Below are 7,146 nucleotides of genomic sequence, written 5' to 3' on the forward strand. Positions count from 1 at the left end.
TTCATTGTGCTCATGCTCAATTTTAAGATTTTGACATTTTCACCTTAAGTGTACAATCAGGTGCTCAAAACGCATTTAAAGCAATAAAAAGTTCATTTTGGCTCTCACACCTAAACTAAACGTTGTAGACTCAAAATTGTTGCTGTATTTAGTGTATTCTAGCATCCTGAAGATGATTCCAGCATTAATTTCATTGTGCTTATGCTCATTTTTAAGATTTTGACATTTTCACCTTAAGTGTACAATCAGGGGCTGAAAACGCATTTAAAGCAATAAAAAGTTCTTTTTGGCTCTCACACCTAAACTAAACGTTGTAGACTCAAAATTTTTGTTGTATTTAGTGTATTCTAGCATCCTGAAGATAATTTCAGCATTAATTTCATTGTGCTTATTCTCAATTTTAAGATTTTGACATTTTCACCTTAAGTGTACAATCAGGGGCTGAAAACGCATTTAAAGCAATAAAAAGTTCATTTTGGCTCTCACACCTAAACTAAACGTTGTAGACTCAAAATGTTTGCTGTATTTAGTGTATTATAGCATCCTGAAGATGATTCCAGCATTAATTTCATTGTGCTCATGCTCAATTTTAAGATTTTGACATTTTCACCTTAAGAGTACAATCAGGGGCTGAAAACGCATTTAAAGCAATAAAAAGTTCTTTTTGGCTCTCATACCTAAACTAAACATTGTAGAGTCAAAATTTTTACTGTATTTAGTGTATTCTAGCATCCTGAAAATGATTCCAGCATTAATTTCATTGTGCTTATGCTCATTTTTGAAGATTTTGACCTTTTCACCTAACGTGTACAATCAGGGGCTGAAAACGCATTTAAAGTAATAAAAAGTTCATTTTGGCTCTAACACCTAAACTAAACGTTGTAGACTCAAAATGTTTGCTGTATTTAGTGTATTATAGCATCCTGAAGATGATTCCAGCATTAATTTCATTGTGCTCATGCTCATTTTTAAGATTTTGACATTTTCACCTAAAGTGCACAATCAGGCTGAAAACGCATTTCAAGCAATAAAAAGTTCATTTTGGCTCTCACACCTAAACTAAACGTTGTAGACTCAAAATTTTTGCTGTATTTTGTGTATTCTAGCATCCTGAAGATGATTCCAGCATTAATTTCATTGTGCTTATGCTCATTTTCAAGATTTTGACATTTTCACCTTAAGTGTACAATCAGGGGCTGAAAACGCGTTTAAAGCAATAAAAAGTTCATTTTGGCTCTCACACCTAAACTAAACGTTGTAGACTCAAAAATGTTGCTGTATTTAGTGTATTCTAGCATCCTGAAGATGATTCCAGCATTAATTTCATTGTGCTCATGCTCATTTTTAAGATTTTGACATTTTCACCTTAAGTGTACAATCAGGTGCTCAAAACGCATTTAAAGCAATAAAAAGTTCATTTTGGCTCTCACACCTAAACTAAACATTGTAGACTCAAAATTGTTGCTGTATTTAGTGTATTCTAGCATCCTGAAGATGATTCCAGCATTAATTTCATTGTGCTTATGCTCATTTTTGAAGATTTTGACCTTTTCACCTAACGTGTACAATCAGGGGCTGAAAACGCATTTAAAGCAATAAAAAGTTCATTTTGGCTCTCACACCTAAACTAAACGTTGTAGACTCAAAATTTTTGCTGTATTTAGTGTATTCTAGCATCCTGAAGATGATTCCAGCATTAAATTCATTGTGCTTATGCTCATATTGAAGATTTTGACATTTTCACCTAAAGTGCACAATCAGGCTGAAAACGCATTTAAAGCAATAAAAAGTTAATTTTGGCTCTCACACCTAAACTAAACGTTGTAGACTCAAAAATGTTGCTGTATTTAGTGTATTCTAGCATCCTGAAGATGATTCCAGCATTAATTTCATTGTGCTCATGCTCATTTTTAAGATTTTGACATTTTCACCATAAGTGCACAATCAGGCTGAAAACACATTTAAAGCAATAAAAAGATCAGTTTGGCTCTCACACCTAAACTAAACGTTGTAGACTCAAAATTTTTGCTGTATTTAGTGTATTCTAGCATCCTGAAGATAATTTCAGCATTAATTTCATTGTGCCTATTCTCAATTTTAAGATTTTGACATTTTCACCTTAAGTGTACAATCAGGGGCTGAAAACGCATTTAAATCAATAAAAAGTTCATTTTGGCTCTCACGCCTAAACTAAACGTTGTAGACTCAAAATGTTTGCTGTATTTAGTGTATTATAGCATCCTGAAGATGATTCCAGCATTAATTTCATTGTGCTCATGCTCAATTTTAAGATTTTGACATTTTCACCTTAAGTGTACAATCAGGTGTTCAAAACGCATTTAAAGCAATAAAAAGTTCATTTTGGCTCTCACACCTAAACTAAACGTTGTAGACTCAAAATTGTTGCTGTATTTAGTGTATTCTAGCATCCTGAAGATGATTCCAACATTAATTTCATTGTGCTTATGCTCATTTTTGAAGATTTTGACCTTTTCACCTAACGTGTACAATCAGGGGCTGAAAACGCATTTAAAGCAATAAAAAGTTCATTTTGGCTCTCACACCTAAACTAAACGTTGTAGACTCAAAATTTTTGCTGTATTTGGTGTATTCTAGCATCCTGAAGATGATTCCAGCATTAAATTCATTGTGCTTATGCTCATATTGAAGATTTTGACATTTTCACCTTAAGTGTACAATCAGGGGCTGAAAGCGCATTTAAAGCAATAAAAAGTTCATTTTGGCTCTCACACCTAAACTAAACGTTGTAGACTCAAAATTTTTGCTGTATTTAGTGTATTCTAGCATCCTGAAGATGATTCCAGCATTAATTTCATTGTGCTCATGCTCATTTTTAAGATTTTGACATTTTCACCTAAAGTGCACAATCAGGCTGAAAACGCATTTAAAGCAATAAAAAGTTAATTTATGCTCTCACACCTAAACTAAACGTTGTAGACTCAAAAATGTTGCTGTATTTAGTGTATTCTAGCATCCTGAAGATGATTCCAGCATTAATTTCATTGTGCTCATGCTCATTTTTAAGATTTTGACATTTTCACCTTAAGTGCACAATCAGGCTGAAAACACATTTAAAGCAATAAAAAGATCAGTTTGGCTCTCACACCTAAACTAAACGTTGTAGACTCAAAATTTTTGCTGTATTTAGTGTATTCTAGCATCCTGAAGATGTTTCCAGCATTAATTTCATTGTGCTCATGCTCATTTTTAAGATTTTGACATATTCACCTAAAGTGCACAATCAGGCTGAAAACGCATTTAAAGCAATAAAAAGTTCATTTTGGCTCTCACACCTAAACTAAACGTTGTAGACTCAAAATGTTTGCTGTATTTGGTGTATTATAGCATCCTGAAGATGATTCCAGCATTAATTTCATTGTGCTCATGCTCAATTTTAAGATTTTGACATTTTCACCTTAAGTGTACAATCAGGTGCTCAAAACGCATTTAAAACAATAAAAAGTTCATTTTGGCTCTCACACCTAAACTAAACGTTGTAGACTCAAAATTGTTGCTGTATTTAGTGTATTCTAGTATCCTGAAGATGATTCCAGCATTAATTTCATTGTGCTTATGCTCATTTTGAGAATTTTGACATTTTCACCTTAAGTGTACAATCCGGGGCTGAAAATGCGTTTAAAGCAATAAAAAGTTCATTTTGGCTCTCACACCTAAACTAAACGTTGCAGACTCAAAATTTTTGCTGTATTTAGTGTATTCTAGCATCCTGAAGATGATTCCAGCATTAATTTCATTGTGCTTATGCTCATTTTGAAGAATTTGACATTTTCACCTTAAGTGTACAATCAGGGGCTGAAAACGCATTTAAAGCAATAAAAAGTTCATTTTGGCTCTCACACCTAAACTAAACGTTGTAGACTCAAAATTTTTGTTGTATTTAGTGTATTCTAGCATCCTGAAGATAATTTCAGCATTAATTTCATTGTGCTTATTCTCAATTTTTATGATTTTGACATTTTCACCTTAAGTGTACAATCAGGGGCTGAAAACGCATTTAAAGCAATAAAAAGTTCATTTTGGCTCTCACACCTAAACTAAACGTTGTAGACTTAAAATGTTTGCTGTATTTAGTGTATTATAGCATCCTGAAGATGATTCCAGCATTAATTTCATTGTGCTCATGCTCAATTTTAAGATTTAGACATTTTCACCTTAAGTGTACAATCAGGGGCTGAAAACGCATTTAAAGCAATAAAAAGTTCTTTTTGGCTCTCATACCTAAACTAAACGTTGTAGAGTCAAAATTTTTACTGTATTTAGTGTATTCTAGCATCCTGAAGATGATTCCAGCATTAATTTCATTGTGCTTATGCTCATTTTTGAAGATTTTGACCTTTTCACCTAACGTGTACAATCAGGGGCTGAAAACGCATTTAAAGCAATAAAAAGTTCATTTTGGCTCTCACACCTAAACTAAACGTTGTAGACTCAAAATATTTGCTGTATTTAGTGTATTCTAGTATCCTGAAGATGATTCCAGCATTAATTTCTTTGTGCTTATGCTCATTTTGAGAATTTTGACATTTTCACCTTAAGTGTACAATCCGGGGCTGAAAATGCGTTTAAAGCAATAAAAAGTTCATTTTGGCTCTCACACCTAAACTAAACGTTGTAGACTCAAAAATTTTGCTGTATTTAGTGTATTCTAGCATCCTGAAGATGATTCCAGCATTAATTTCATTGCACTTATGCTCATTTTGAAGATTTTGACATTTTCACCTTAAGTGTACAATCAGGGGCTGAAAACGCATTTAAAGCAATAAAAAGTTCATTTTGGCTCTCACACCTAAACTAAACGTTGTAGACTCAAAATTTTTGCTGTATTTAGTGTATTCTAGCATCCTGAAGATAATTTCAGCATTAATTTCATTGTGCTTATTCTCAATTTTAAGATTTTGACATTTTCACCTTAAGTGTACAATCAGGGGCTGAAAACGCATTTAAAGCAATAAAAAGTTCATTTTGGCTCTCACACCTAAACTAAACGTTGTAGACTCAAAATGTTTGCTGTATTTAGTGTATTATAGCATCCTGAAGATGATTCCAGCATTAATTTCATTGTGCTCATGCTCATTTTTAAGATTTTGACATTTTCACCTAAAGTGCACAATCAGGCTGAAAACGCATTTCAAGCAATAAAAAGTTCATTTTGGCTCTCACACCTAAACTAAACGTTGTAGACTCAAAATGTTTGCTGTATTTAGTGTATTCTAGTATCCTGAAGATGATTCCAGCATTAATTTCATTGTGCTTATGCTCATTTTGAGAATTTTGACATTTTCACCTTAAGTGTACAATCCGGGGCTGAAAATGCGTTTAAAGCAATAAAAAGTTCATTTTGGCTCTCACACCTAAACTAAACGTTGTAGACTCAAAAATGTTGCTGTATTTAGTGTATTCTAGCATCCTGAAGATGATTCCAGCATTAATTTCATTGTGCTCATGCTCATTTTTAAGATTTTGACATTTTCACCTAAAGTGCACAATCAGGCTGAAAACGCATTTAAAGCATTAAAAAGTTCATTTTGGCTCTCACACCTAAACTAAACGTTGTAGACTCAAAATGTTTGCTGTATTTAGTGTATTATAGCATCCCGAAGATGATTCCAGCATTAATTTCATTGTGCTCATGCTCAATTTTAAGATTTTGACATTTTCACCTTAAGTGTACAATCAGGGGCTGAAAACGCATTTAAAGCAATAAAAAGTTCTTTTTGGCTCTCATACCTAAACTAAACGTTGTAGAGTCAAAATTTTTACTGTATTTAGTGTATTCTAGCATCCTGAAGATGATTCCAGCATTATTTACACTGTGCTTATGCTCAATTTTAAGATTTTGACATTTTCACCTAACATGTACAATCAGGGGCTGAAAACGCATTTAAAGCAATAAAAAGTTCATTTTGGCTCTCACACCTAAACTAAACGTTGTAGACTCAAAATGTTTGCTGTATTTAGTGTATTATAGCATCCTGAAGATGATTCCAGCATTAATTTCATTGTGCTCATGCTTAATTTTAAGATTTTGACATTTTCACCTTAAGTGTACAATCAGGTGCTCAAAACGCATTTAAAGCAATAAAAAGTTCATTTTGGCTCTCACACCTAAACTAAACGTTGTAGACTCAAAATTGTTGCTGTATTTAGTGTATTCTAGCATCCTGAAGATGATTCCAGCATTAATTTCATTGTGCTTATGCTCATTTTTAAGATTTTGACATTTTCACCTTAAGTGTACAATCAGGGGCTGAAAACGCATTTAAAGCAATAAAAAGTTCTTTTTGGCTCTCACACCTAAACTAAACGTTGTAGACTCAAAATTTTTGTTGTATTTAGTGTATTCTAGCATCCTGAAGATAATTTCAGCATTAATTTCATTGTGCTTATTCTCAATTTTAAGATTTTGACATTTTCACCTTAAGTGTACAATCAGGGGCTGAAAACGCATTTAAAGCAATAAAAAGTTCATTTTGGCTCTCACACCTAAACTAAACGTTGTAGACTCAAAATGTTTGCTGTATTTAGTGTATTATAGCATCCTGAAGATGATTCCAGCATTAATTTCATTGTGCTCATGCTCAATTTTAAGATTTTGACATTTTCACCTTAAGAGTACAATCAGGGGCTGAAAACGCATTTAAAGCAATAAAAAGTTCTTTTTGGCTCTCATACCTAAACTAAACATTGTAGAGTCAAAATTTTTACTGTATTTAGTGTATTCTAGCATCCTGAAAATGATTCCAGCATTAATTTCATTGTGCTTATGCTCATTTTTGAAGATTTTGACCTTTTCACCTAACGTGTACAATCAGGGGCTGAAAACGCATTTAAAGCAATAAAAAGTTCATTTTGGCTCTAACACCTAAACTAAACGTTGTAGACTCAAAATGTTTGCTGTATTTAGTGTATTATAGCATCCTGAAGATGATTCCAGCATTAATTTCATTGTGCTCATGCTCATTTTTAAGATTTTGACATTTTCACCTAAAGTGCACAATCAGGCTGAAAACGCATTTCAAGCAATAAAAAGTTCATTTTGGCTCTCACACCTAAACTAAACGTTGTAGACTCAAAATTTTTGCTGTATTTTGTGTATTCTAGCAT

The sequence above is a fragment of the Vanacampus margaritifer genome, chromosome 1, assembly GCF_051991255.1.
Source record: "Vanacampus margaritifer isolate UIUO_Vmar chromosome 1, RoL_Vmar_1.0, whole genome shotgun sequence".
NCBI lineage: Eukaryota > Metazoa > Chordata > Actinopteri > Syngnathiformes > Syngnathidae > Vanacampus > Vanacampus margaritifer.